The sequence below is a fragment of the Palaemon carinicauda genome, chromosome 12 (assembly GCF_036898095.1).
Source record: "Palaemon carinicauda isolate YSFRI2023 chromosome 12, ASM3689809v2, whole genome shotgun sequence".
Lineage (NCBI taxonomy): Eukaryota > Metazoa > Arthropoda > Malacostraca > Decapoda > Palaemonidae > Palaemon > Palaemon carinicauda.
Genome location: NC_090736.1, coordinates 65,753,514 through 65,767,771, shown reverse-complemented (window position 1 = coordinate 65,767,771; position 14,258 = coordinate 65,753,514). Strand labels below are relative to the sequence as shown.

The 14,258-nt window shown below is 38.6% G+C and overlaps 1 protein-coding gene across 2 annotated transcripts in view; it reads left to right on the top strand.

Annotated features, from left to right (window-relative positions):
• Positions 1-10,636: 10,636 nt before the first annotated feature.
• LOC137651243 (protein Star-like) overlaps positions 10,637-14,258 on the top strand; it is a 270,504-nt gene continuing 266,882 nt past the window's right edge. For both annotated transcript variants that reach the window (XM_068384470.1, XM_068384469.1), the window contains exon 1: positions 10,637-10,923. The gene's annotated coding sequence lies outside the window, so the exon portion shown is untranslated. The remainder of the gene's footprint in view (positions 10,924-14,258) is intronic.

Genomic DNA, 14,258 nt, shown 5'->3' with positions numbered 1-14,258 from the left:
AACATGAAGTGCCATTTACCAAAGTCCAAATAGACAAGAGGTAGATAGAGTGCCATCCATTAAAATCCTGCTTGGGAAGCTAGTAGACAGAGAACCATCAAATAAAGTGCAAATATGTAAGCAAGCTGATGAAGTGCCATCAAGTAAAATCCATGGGAATGGCGGTGTATATTAGGACCGAGTACCCTGTGACGGGCCGAGAGAGGAGTTGTGAACTCAAAGGCAGATTGGAAACGACTGAGTTATATATTAAGGAACACTCTTCTTTATATACAAAACCTCAAGGCAACAGGACATAGCATGTTCGAGAGACAGACAATGTTCAGAGCAAAACAGCAGACATGAGTTTTCATGTTCGTTTGAGTGCGAGGGAAGAGCGAAGATACAAGCATATTATTTACAAAAGGAATTATGTACAATTGTGTGACACACGGTTGGTACATGGCTCCCCCTCTAAAAATGACATACTGAACATGTTAAATAGGTGCCCTGAATCTGGAGAGGTAGTAGTAAAAACTGCGCCGATAAGCGACAGTGTGTGGCTGTAGAAGTCATTGGTTTGGGTGCGAGCGAGTGGTGGATGATGGGTGGCTGTGTTGCCGCTCCGGCTCGTCACGGGGTAGGCGAGTGTGTCCTACGGCATTCATAGGCGTGTGTGTCCTACGGCATTCATAGGCGTGTCCTACGGCATTCATAGGCGAGTGTGTCCTACGGCATTCATAGGCGTGTCTGTCCTATAGCATTCACGTCAGCTTCGGTTGAAGCTGAATAGGTGTCCTGTTCGTCACGAGTGGAGGCGTCGATGGAGGTTTTGAAGGTCATAAAGTGGCTGTCCATAAGGGCACGAAGTAGGTTCACCTCACGAGGAGAGCTGTCTGCGGCAGGTTGCAGGCGAGTGATACTGGTCATTTTCCCTAGGGTGAGCGAAGCCATTTGGTCAACCAACGGTTGTTGAGAGAGCTGAAAAAGCGTTGCTATACGGGCGGCTGGCGACGGCGAGTACTGCTGCAGAAGGTGTGCGTTGACGGCGTCATAGTAACGGTGAGAGGTGTAGGGGGGATGGGGAGGCGGGAGGAACGAGTCACTCCGGGGTCACCAATGTGACGGGCCGAGAGAGGAGTTGTGAACTCAAAGGCAGATTGGAAACGACTGAGTTATATATTAAGGAACACTCTTCTTTATATACAAAACCTCAAGGCAACAGGACATAGCATGTTCGAGAGACAGACAATGTTCAGAGCAAAACAGCAGACATGAGTTTTCATGTTCGTTTGAGTGCGAGGGAAGAGCGAAGATACAAGCATATTATTTACAAAAGGAATTATGTACAATTGTGTGACACACGGTTGGTACAACCCTGCTTCTCATAAGTCCTGCTATCAATGTAGATGTCATGAGATTCAGGTAATAAAAGTTTGTGGCAGGCATAACAACTTTTATTTGTGTTCCATTTACCGGAATCCAGACATGGATGATTCTGTCTTCGATTGTCCTCTTACCATTATGGCTAAGATACAAGAAGGTGATAGAAAGGGTTCTTTTGTCTTTGTTGGTGATTTTAATGCTCACCATAGGGAGTGGTTAAGTTCTATCTCTCCTACCGATCGCCATGGCTTAAGAGCTTTAGACTTTGCCTCGGAATCAGTCTGTGAGCAAATCATAAATGAAGCTACTCACAGGTCTGGTAATTGCTTGGACCTCATATACACTGACTCCCCTGGCGTTATAACTAGTAAGGTGGGTTCTCCAGTCGGGACATCTGATCATGCCTTGATTTTACTAGTAGTGAAGACTGAGCAGCCTGTCCCTGATATATCATACTCTTGTAAAATTTATATGAAATCCCAAGCAGACTGGAATAGGATTTTGCATGATCTTTTGTGCTTGAATTGGTCACAATTATATAGTAGTGTAGATCCTGTTGTCCCTTTGAATGAGAATCTAGTCAACATAATTGATAGGAGTATCCCTTCTCGTGTGCTAAGGTACCGAGTGAAGGACAAACTGTGGTTCAATGATGATTGTAGACGTGCTTATTTGGAGAAGCAGGAAGCCTATCATCTTTGGAAGGGTAACAGATCAGATTTGACGTGGAACAACTATACTCAGCTTCGAGTTTTTGCTCAGAGAGTTTATGTCTCAACTGAAAAGGAGTACCATTTAAGCATAAAAGAAACCCTTTCTAGTACAACTCAGGAACATAAATGGTGGTCTACCCTTAAATCTGCACTCTTTGGTGTAGATGCAACAGTTCCTCCTTTACTTAAACCAGATGGCTCAGTCACTCACTGTCCAAAGGAAAAGGCAACCCTGTTGGCTGTAAACAGAGTAATGAAAAACTTGAACTTCCTCATTCCTGCTTTCCTGAGGCTAAACTAACTAGGTTAGCTTTTCGATCTCGTGAGATTAAAGCTCTGTTGAGGGACCTTGATGCTTATGGAGGTGTAGACCCAAATGGCATTTTTCCTTTGTTTTTTATAAAGACAGCAGATTTCTTAGCGCCAAAGTTATCTGTTATTTTGCGCAAGTTAGCAAGAAGAGGAGCTTTTAGCACTTGGAGAATTGGTAATGTTACTCCTCTATGTAAATGTGTTTGTGGTAGCTCAAGTCCCACTGATTACCGCCCAATTTCCATAACTCCCATATTATCCAAAGTTTTTGAATGTCTTAATAGGTTTACTGAAGGTAATCATCTATTCCCTAGTTTGCAATTTGGTTTTCGTAAAGGCCGTGGAGCATGTGATGCCCTTCTTACAATCTCCAATGCTGTACAGAAATCCCTTGATTGTGGTCAGGAAGTTCGTATGATTGGCCTTGATTTTAGTGCTGCCTTTGACCGTGTTAATCATGAGGCCCTTGTTTTCAAACTCAAACAGTTGGGCGTGGGTGGGTCGTTTCTTAGCATTATTATTGATTTTTTAAATAATAGATCTCAAAGAGTTGTTGTTGATGGGCACCATAGTGAGTATAGGAATGTGATATCCAGTGTTCCACTGGGTAGTGTTCTTGGCCCATTACTTTTCATACTATATACACATGACATGTGGTTTGACCTAGAAAACAAGCTTGTTGCATATGCAGATGATGCTACTCTCTTTGCATCAATTCCATCCCCTGAATTAGATCTGGGGTTGGTGAATCCCTTAATAGAGATTTGGCTAAAAATAGTGCATGGTGCAAATTATGGGGTATGAAGTTGAATCCTAATAAAACTCAAAGTATGATTGTAAGTAGGTCAAGGACGGTGGCTCCTCAACATCCGGATCTCAGTATTGATAATGTTTCTTTAAATTTGTATGACACTTTTAAAATTTTAGGTGTGATTCTCGACAGCAAATTTACTTTTGAGAAACACATTAGGCCTGTGTCTTCTTCAATTGCACAAAAAATTGGCTTATTGAGAAAGTCTTACAAGATTTTCGGTGATCAATCTATTCTGAAGAAGTGTTTTAATTCTTTCATTCTCCCTTGTTTTGAGTATTATTCTCCTGTCTGGTCTTCAGCTACTGATTCTCATCTTAAATTGTTGGACAGAAACTTATGGTCTATTAAATTTCTTATTCCTGATCTAGATATTAATCTTTGGCACCGTCCTTCAATTAGTTCATTATGCATGTTGCATAAGATTTTCATAACTCTGACCGTCCTTTACATTTAGATCTCCGTGGACAATTCTATCATGTTCGTAATACTAGGCAGGCAGTTAATTCTAATAGAAAGGCCTTCTCCATCATGAGGCTCAATACCAGACAGTATTCTAGATGTTTTATTCCAGCAGTTACCAAGTTGTGGAATGATCTTCCTATTCGGGTAGTTGAATCAGTAGAACTTCAAAAGTTCAAAGTTGGAGCAAATGTGTTTATGTTGACCAGGCTGACATGGGACTTTTTATAGTTGTTATATGGCATATCTGTTTTTGACGTTGTTAATAGTTTATATAGGGCATATTTGTTTTGACGTTACTGTTTTTAGAATGATTTATAGTTAATTTATTCTCATCATTTATTTATTTCCTTATTTCCTTTCCTCACTGGGCTATTTTTCCTTATTGGAGCCCTTGGCTTCTAGCATCTTGCTTTTCCAACTAGGGTTGTAGCTTGGCTAGTAATGATAATAATAATAATAAACAGCAAAGAGCAGACAGAATGCCATCAATTAAAATGCAAACAGGGAAGCAAGCAGTTGAAGTGCCATCAATTAAAATCAAAATAAGGAATAGAGCAGGCAGTGCCATAAATTAAAATCCAAATAGGGAAGAAAGCAAACAAAGTCATCAACTAAAATCCAAATAGGGAAGAGAATTGATGTAGTTCCATCAACTAAAATCCAAATAGGGAATAGAACTGATGGAGTGCCATCAACTAAAATCCAAATAGGGAAAAGAAAGGAATGGCATCAAATAAAATTAAAATAAGGAAGAGAAGTGATGGCGTGATATTATTATTATTATTATTATTATTATTATCATTATTATCATCATTATTATTATCATTATTATTATTATTATTACTAGCTAACCTACAACACTAGCTGGAAAAGCATGATACTATAATCACAAGGGCTCCAACAAAGAAAATAACCCAGTGAAGAAAGGAAATAATGCAAAAGAATAGTGTGTCTGAGTGCATCCTCAAGCAAGAGAACTCTAACCCAATACAGAGGCTATGGCACTACCCAAGACTAGGAGACAATGGTTTGATTTTGGAGTGTCCTCCTAGAAGAGCTGCTTACCATGGCTAAAGTCTCTCTTCTACCTTACCAAGTGAAAAATAGCTACAGAACAATTATGGTACAGTAGTAAACCACTTGAGTGAAGAAGAATCTTTAGTTACCATAATGTTGTCAGGTGTATGAGGAAAGAGAAAAATGTGTAAAGAATAGGCCAGGCTATTCAGTGTACAGTATGTGAAGGCAAAGGAAAAATGAGGTGTAACCAGATAGGGACCCAATGTAATAATATTTGGCCAGTCAAAGGACCCCGTAACTCAACAGAGTGCCATTAACTAAAATTCAAATAAGGCAACGAGCTCACACAGTGTTACCAATTGAAATGTTAATAGATAAATGAGCAGATGACGAACCATCAACTAAAATCCAAATATGAAATGTTAATAGATAAATGAGCAGATGACGAACCATCAACTAAAATCCAAATATGAAATCCAGGAGATAGAGAGTCATCTACTTAAGGCCAAGTAGGAAAGCGAGCAGATGGAGGCCAATGTACTATAATTCAAATAGGGAGGCCAGTAGATGGGGTGCCATAAACTTGAATCTAAATATGGAAACCAGCAGACAGAGTGCCATCAATTAAAATCCAATTATGGAAGCCAGTGGATGGGGTGCCATCAACTTAAATATAAATAGGGAAGTCAGTTGACAGAATGCCATCAATTAAAATCCAAATAGGGAAGCCAGTTGATGGGGTGCCATCAACTAAAATCTAAACAGGGAAGCCAGCAGACAGTGCCATTAATCCAAATAGGGAAGTTAGTAGACGGGGTGCCATAAATTTAAATCTTAATAGGGAAGTCAGCAGAAAGAGTGATACACTAAAATCTAATAGTGAAGCGAGCAAATTGAGTGTCAGCAAATAAAATCCAAACAGAGAAGCCAACACACGGAGTGTCGTTAACTAAAATTCAAATATGAAAGCCAGGAGACGGAGAACCATCTACTAAAAGCCAAATAGGGAAGTGAGTAGCTAGAGAGCCATCAACTAAACTCCTAATAGGGAAACGAGCAAACAGATTACCATTAATTAGATTCCAAATAGTGACTGGAGCAGACGAAGTGCCATTAACTAATTTAGAATAAAGTGATAGGTAGGTTATGGCTCAAACGTCTGTGGGGAGAGAAGAGAAAGATGAATCTTATTAGCATATGTTTAACTAACACCCATCGATGTAAATTAGGATGAAATATGTAAATGGTGATGACCAGACTGGAAGAAAAAGAGAAATCCCTGGCATATCTATAAATCCACGAGATTTTAATCTGTATGGGAATATTACCTTTGCAATGCTTTAAACATGATTTGTTTGAAGATCGCTTCTCATTATGTTGTTTGGAACCCGTGGAGTTAACCCTACATATCTGTGTTGTCCGTAGGTAGTAGGTTGGCCAGGGCACCCGTCGGCCGTTGAGATACTACCGCTAGAGAGTTAGGGGGTCCTATTGACTGGCCAGACAGTACTACATTGGATTTTTTTTTTTTTTTTTGGTTACGGTTCTTTCCCTTTGCCTACATAGACACCGAATACTCTGACCTATTCTTTAGATTCTCCTCTGTCCTCATACACTACACCTGACAACACTGAGATTACCAAACAATTCTTCTTCACTAAAGGGGTTAACTATTGCAATGTAATTGTCCAGTGGCTACTTTCCTCTTGGTAAGGGTGGAAGAGACTCTTTAGCTATGGTACGCAGTTCTTCTAGGAGGAGGAGACTCCAAAATCATACCATTGTTCTCTAGTCTTGGGTAGTGCTACAGCCTCTGTACCATGGTCTTCCATTGTCTTGGGTTAGAGTTCTCTTGCTTGAGGGTACACTCGGGCACACTGTTCTATCTAGTTTCTCTTCCTCTTGTTTTGTTGAAATTTTTATTGTTTATTTAGGAAATATTGATTTTATTTTTCCTTGTTTCCTTTCCTCACTGGGCTATTTTCCCTGTTGGGGCCCCTTGGACTTATAGAATCCAACTTTTCCAATTAGGGTTGTAGCTTGGCATTTAATAATAATAATAATAATAATAATAATAATAATAATAATAATAATAATAATAATATCCAAATTACTTAAAAGACTAACAGTACTTTAACCTATGATGTTTAACAATTCTTTAACATGTTTATAATTTCACTTTAAATTTCTCTGATTCTGAATTGTCACAATGTTTTTATTTCCTTCCCTTCAAAAACGAGACAAAAGAAATGACCAGGCGATCAATTTTCCAATCACAGTAGCGGCCCGAACCACCACCTCTCTCTCTCTCTCTCTCTCTCTCTCTCTCTCTCTCTCTCTCTCTCTCTCTCTCTCTCTCTCTCAACAGACCCTATATCGGCGGGGTTGGTCATCTCTTTCCGCCAATCATCGAGAGGAACCGAATGAAGGGCGGGGCCTATCATTTGATATCGCATAATCAAACAGCAATAAAAATGGCGAAGACATGGAGCTCTAGCTATAACTGTAAGAACCAGAAACCTCGGTTGGATACAATTATTCACTCTTATTAAAAGTAGAACTAAGACAGACTTGCAAGTCGTTTCTTGTTTTCCTGTTATTGCAGTATATATATATATATATATATATATATATATATATATATATATATATATATATATATATATATATATATGTGTGTGTGTGTGTGTGTGTGTGTGTGTGTGTGTGTGTATGTATGTATGTATGTATGTATGTGTAAAGACAGACAATTCAAACTCGTTTCTTTCAATTTTCAAGAGTAACAAAAATATCAAGATAAAAACCTACAGCAATGTTTCTACTGTCGGGTATTATCGCCAGAAACCTCTCTCCACATTCCTTGATTACTCCCTTATCTAAATTGCGACTGATTGATAGATTAATTTCTGTAAACGGTCGTTACAGCAACTTTGGTCATCCACATTGAAAATAAGTACAAGAAAGTACAGCGGAGCTGAGGTAAAAGCGCCTGGCAGAAACTAGCAATGGTCTCTATATTTTATTTATTTTATCAAGTATCAACTACCAAAGATATGAAATAGATTTATTTCCATTTGATATTAAACTGCATCATTAACAACACTGTAACTTAATTTTGAATGAATGGTGATAGCAGTGGATTACTTATCGTTATAGTTGGCACTAATCGTAAAGACAACAACAAATGCAACTGTTTCTTAGTTCACTGCAGAACTAAGGCCTCAGACATGTTCTTATTCAAGTATGGAGTTTGGCTATTTCATCCCCACGTCGGCCATTTTGAATTGGTGATGGTGGGAGACTTTAGTCTGAACGTTCAAAGTAAACCAACCTAAAGTTAATTCTTTTTAGTGAGGCAAATTTGCACCGACTCACATGTGTGCCCTTTTAGCTCGGAAAAGTTTCCCGATCGCTGATTAGTTGGACAAGATAATTCTAACCAATCAGAGAGCAGGAAACCTTTCCGAGTTAAAAGGGCACCGCTGCGAGTCAGTGCAATTGAGCATCATAAAAAAAAAAAAAATTGAGTATATTATGGGTGGCCCTGACTAGTACAGTTTTGTTGATCATGGCGGTACACAAACCTTTTCACTCCATTAAGGTATCCCCACTCAGAAATGCATAAAAAATCATGAAAATTTCTGATAGAGAGAGAATCCTCTGTCTCGACAACATTAGAATGTTTGATACTTATCACTGAAATAACCTAGGTCTTGAATGGGACAAAAAAAAAAAAAAAATACTTTTGGAATGTGTGAATAATTAAAATTCTACATGTAAAATGAAATTCAAATTTTAATTGGAAAAACGTTAGCAAATTTGAGTGGCAAAGATCTGCTTTGGTACTCGTAAAAGACAGTAATATCATGAAACTTTACTATGTTGATTAAATCTAAAATGAGCTAAAATAAAGCTTTTGTTTATCATTTGCAGAAACATGGAAAACTGGTTGTTTTTAATATCGGCTGGAAAACTACAGTGAATACTTCACATGGATCACAACTATTTCCCCCCTGCTCTCAGTTTCATCAGAGCTGATCCTTATGACCGTAATTGACTCTAGTCTAATGTTTCTCACTTTCTAAATTGTGGATGGGGGAGGGACGGTTGAGAGATGGAGGAAAGGGCAAATTGTTGATGACTGCTTTGGTTTGACACAGGTTAGGGTAAGCCTCGATTGTGTTCTGAAACATTTCAATGATTCAATATAGGTGTAAGTGTGTGGTGTATGTAATAGTTCTGTCACTAATTCTATTATATGACTATCTTATACTTTCAAATGCTAAGCTACAAATACTCTAACATAGATTTCCCGTTACTTTTGGAATAGCTTACACTTGTAGGTAATTATGTATCGTAAGTGCACCTACCTTAGCCAGGATTCGAACCTATATATGGGTTAGATACAGAAATAAGGTTGCTTTATTCATCAAACGGATATGGTTTTAAAACGGTAGGCTATTATGAAAGATGCTAAATACGTCATAACGTTCGATAACGTAGTTTCCAGTAAAATAAGAAGACAATTGTTTTTTTTCCAGTCAAATTGGCAATATTATTAAATCTCTGCATCACTAATAGATGAATTAATTTTTTACAGTTTCTTCAGAAACATGCTTTTTATTTTCTTTTTCAAAAATTCAATATGTGATACATTCTACATAAAGTAAAAGTTTGTAATCTGTAACATCAAAAATGAAATAAAATAACGGTCTAATTTCCCATGGACATAACTTGTCTACCTCGTCAGTAATTTTTCACCCAACTGCTAGTAATGAGAAAAAGCAAAATAACTTAAATCCAAGCGAGAGTAGGCCTATTCTATTTTAACTAGATAATGAAAACATGAATAGAATAACTACTTAGCGAAAATAAGAACATAACTATTCAATGAAAGAGCAAGTTTAATAACTATAATGAAAGCAAAGTCCAATAATTTAAAGGGAAACCATATTTACTTACCCTGAGACGTAGCGCTGATGACACATCAGCATTCAAGTCCAGTTTCTCACCTCTACTAAGATTCCCGTCGCGTGTGGGGGAAAGAGAGAGACACACACAGAAATACAACCTCATTTCGGCATCAAGGAGGCTAAGTCCCACTTCAGGAAGCAATTGTCCTCCCACTTGAAAAAGTTCAAGTCGCTGGAAAGGAGTTCGGGAAAGAATCACTCTTGTCGTCGTTCGTCACATTGTCAATCGGTGGTAATGAATCTGAACGAAGAAATAACATTCGCCATGTTCGTATTTTCCTGATATATCATATTTTTTATTTTTCACAAGAAATATTATTTATTATTATTAAAATGGGGGGGGGGGATTAACCAGCCTAATGAATCAGGCTCGACTCCTAACATAGTTGGCCCGATTAAAGTTTGGAAGAAAATATTATATTAGTGCTAAATAAATGGATAAAATAAAATATATTAAACATGACTGAGAAAAAATGATTAAATTATGATGTAGAAATCTGTGATAAAACAGAAATTAAAGTCTTATCTAAATAAAGTCCGATAAAAGGTTAATACAACTTTTCTCACTAAAACACAGATCTCTCTCTCTCTCTCTCTCTCTCTCTCTCTCTCTCTCTCTCTCTCTCTCTCTCTCTCTCTCTCTCTCTCTCTCTATTGAAAAATTTTACAGTCGCTAAAATGTTAAAATACAATCACACTCATTGCACCTGGGAACTGTTTCGCAAAATGAGCACATCAATTTCGTCAAATGAAGATCAAATTCCACCGTTGGTAATAAAGCAATCAAAGTTAAGTTATATTTTTGGCTTAGTAACGATGTGCGTAAGATAATTTCTTAAAATAATATAATTCCATAAAATGTCAATGGTTAAAGTACTCCTATTGTATATAATTTTATTGTTGATTGACAAAATGATAACACCCTCACCAGTGTTATGAAAGATGTTATCCCTTTGTTTACCATCACTTGCCCTATGATAATTATATCCTTTCCCGGCAATCACTTCTTGTTAAACGTTGACGAAAATTTTGTTTTTCGATTGTTCTGTGCGTTTTGAATTTTTTACTCTATTTCAAAGGTCGATGGGCTGCTGCCCGTTAGTGTTTGCTTGTTAGCCATGGTTAGTGCTGGACATTCACAATCTTGATTACCAATATCCGGCATTACTGTATTGTGAAGATATATTTCCTGTTCTACAGAGAAGGCCAACGTGTAATCAAGATCTGATGTGTTTATCGTGAAAAGGATTAGACTACTCTAGAGGTAAGTAATTTTGGATGCAAAATAGGCTAGGATTTCTCTGATAAATGTGGATGTTATAGTGATTACTTAAATGTCTTATTTGATTGTATGTTGGGTCTGAAAATTACGATTATTGGAGGCTGTGATCTCGAACATATATGTTTTTTGTTATAGTTTTGTAGTGATTCGACAAATTTAACATTTTATTTAATCGAAAATTTGTACTTGGTCTACTACATCACTACCATCTAGATATAACAATAAGAGACTGTAATGGGAGAACTCGAGGCTTGTCCTAGGGTCAGGTTATGTTGAGGTTAGACAAAGGAGAAGACTGAAAGTAACCAAGGCATGTAGGCTAAAAGTTAATTCGTAAAGATCTTGGTAGGTTAGGTTATGATGTATCTCTGCTTGGTGATTATACAAAAGAGCTCCACATGAAGAAGTTAACGTTGAAGAATATTTGTGGATTTTTTTTTTTATATTCTAATGGAAGTAGATAATGTGGTAATTTCTTCAAATCTAATACTTAACTTATAAATCAAAGTTAAAATACTTTTCCTACATGCAAGGTTGCAGGTTTTTTACCAAAAAAATTTAAACTTCTACCATTTGTACGTACAGTACTATGTTGATTACTATGCCTTGGTATTTTCTTGCTTCATTTCCTTAGACGCACTGATGCTGTCTTCTGATAAATGCCAATGTGTCTTATTAGTAGCAATAATGAAATGCATGCAATTTTGCTATTAGGCTACTGTTTAAGCCTAATTTTTTTTTCTATTTCACTTGAAAGACTGTGGTGTTTGGTAAAGATGGAGAATTTTGCTTTAGTTATGTTACGGCCATGGATTTTATGTTGTAAGTCATGTTAGGTTTGTGGCCGAGGTATAAGAAGCCCCGATGGCCAGGTAAGGGATTTCCTACGTTTGTTAGGGTAGGAAACAGGCCTCTACTTCGATTCGTTTACAGTGAGATAATATGTTAGATAGGTGGGTCGCGGGAATAAAGCTCCTCAAGCCAGGATAAGACCTACAGCCATATGTAAGGTTAGGGAGAATTAGTAAGCACCCCTGTAATTTGATTTTCACTTGTGGGGGTGCTTGTTCATGTTAGGTGGGATGGTCCAGTAGGGTAATGTCTCCCCTTTCCCAGTAAAGCCCATGCGAAAAAATAGATGGACAGAGAAACTCTGGAATCAGTAAGGAAGAAACACAGACTCCTCAGAAGGTGGCAGCAAACCAAAAAAAAGGACGACTACACAGCATACCTTAAGGCAAGGAACAGAGGTAGCAAGAAATGCAAAAAAACAAAAAGAGGCTTAGAAGCTAAAGTAACAGCCAAAGCAAAAAGTAATCCAAAAGCATGTTGGTCATATGTCAAAAGCAAGCCAACTACAAAATCAGGAATAGGAGATCTAAAGAAGGAAGATGGTAGCAAAACAGCATCAGATATAGAAAAGGCAGAAATACTGAACGACTTCTTTCAGAGCATTTTCACACAAGAAGATGATGGCCCGCTACCCGACCCACCAACTGCTGAGTACAACACACCCTTGCAAAACTTTGAGATCTCCGAAGAAAAGGTACGGAAGTTACTCCAGACTCTAAAGATCAACAAAGCTTCAGGACCAGATGGCATCAGCCCTCTTGTTCTCTCAAAGGCTGCAGACATATTGGCTCACCCAGTAACATTGCTCTTTCGCAAGTCTTTGCACGAGGGACAAGTACCACAGGACTGTAGAAAAGCAATGGTCTCACCTATTTTCAAGAAAGGAAGCCGCCTACAAGCGAGCAATTACAGACCAATCAGCCTCACATGCATACTCTGTAAGGTGATGGAAAAAGTCATCAGAGAAGAAGTCATCAGACATTTGGAGGAAAATCAACTTTTCAGCAGAGAGCTTTGTACAAGGGAGATCCTGTGTAACTCAACTTCTGGATGTTATGGATACCTGGACAGAAACTCTCGATGCAGGAGGAAGTGTTGACGTTATATACATGGACTTTATGAAGGCGTTTGACTGTGCCACACAGTCGCCTCTTGTCAAAGATCGAGTCGTGTGGCATCCAGGGCAAAGTCCTCAAATGGATACAGGCTTTTCTGAAAGATCGGCAGCAGTGTGTAGCAGTAAATGGAGCAACATCAAGACCAGCACCAGTGACGAGTGGGATACCACAAGGAAGCGTGATTGGTCTGATGCTATTTGTCATCTACATCAATGACCTGCCCAATGTCCGCCAAAAGTGATGTGAAGTTGTTTGCAGATGATACAAAGCTGTTTACTCGCAGTGACATCCCCTGAGCAACAGACAACCTACAGGCTGACCTTGACAGCTTGCAACACTGGTCACAGGTTTGGTTGCTCCGTTTCCACCCACAGAAGTGCAGCGTCCTGAAGCTTGGGAGCAAAAGATCTGAGGCAAAGTACACCATGCATGACAACTCACTTGGCGAAATAACACTGGAGGAGCACGAACATGAGAAAGATCTAGGCGTCTACATCGACAACAAGCTAAGCTCTAAAGAACATGTAGCCAAAGCAACTGCAAAAGCCAATAGAGTTGTCGGTATCATTCGACGTACCTTTGACTTCATGACCAATGATCTCTTCGTACAACTCTACAAAAGCCTTGCGCACCCTATCCTGGAGAATGGCCACTCAGTATGGCAGCCGCACCACAAAACCCTGTGTAGTGAAATAGAGGATGTTCAGCGTAGAGCAACCAAGCTGTTAGCTTCACTGAGGGATAAGCCATACTCTGAGAGACTGGAAATACTGGGACTGCCCACTCTTGAGCATCGCAGAAGTCGTGGTGATATGATTGATCTCTACAAATACATACACAAGATCTATGATTCAGACAGGCCAAAGTTTGAAATCACCAGAGACAGTGCAACAAGAGGTAATAGTCTCAAAATCATCAAAAAGCACTGTAGGCTAGATGTCCACAGAGGAACTTTCTCCCTGAGGGTGGTCAACACAAGGAATGATCTCCCAGACTCTGTGGTGCAAGCACAATCGGTGAACGCCTTCAAGAGTAGACGACGCCCACTGGAGACCCCTGCCAGGTGTTTACAGCCCATCCTGCCAATGTTAATTCCTAGGTTTCAATGCCACGCATGCCACTCAATAGAGTATAAAATTAATTTAGAATGATGAACAGGTCCCAACAGGACCTCAAACATCTAACCAGTTCAAGTTCAAGTTCAAAGTCTTGGAACCTTAGGTTAGGTTAGTTGAGGATGCATCTCTATAGGTCTCATTGATATATTTGTAAGTATTAGAATTTTTCGGTAACATTATTCTTGTCTTTTTTGGGTTAATTATTTCTGAATATCAGATAGCTGGTTTT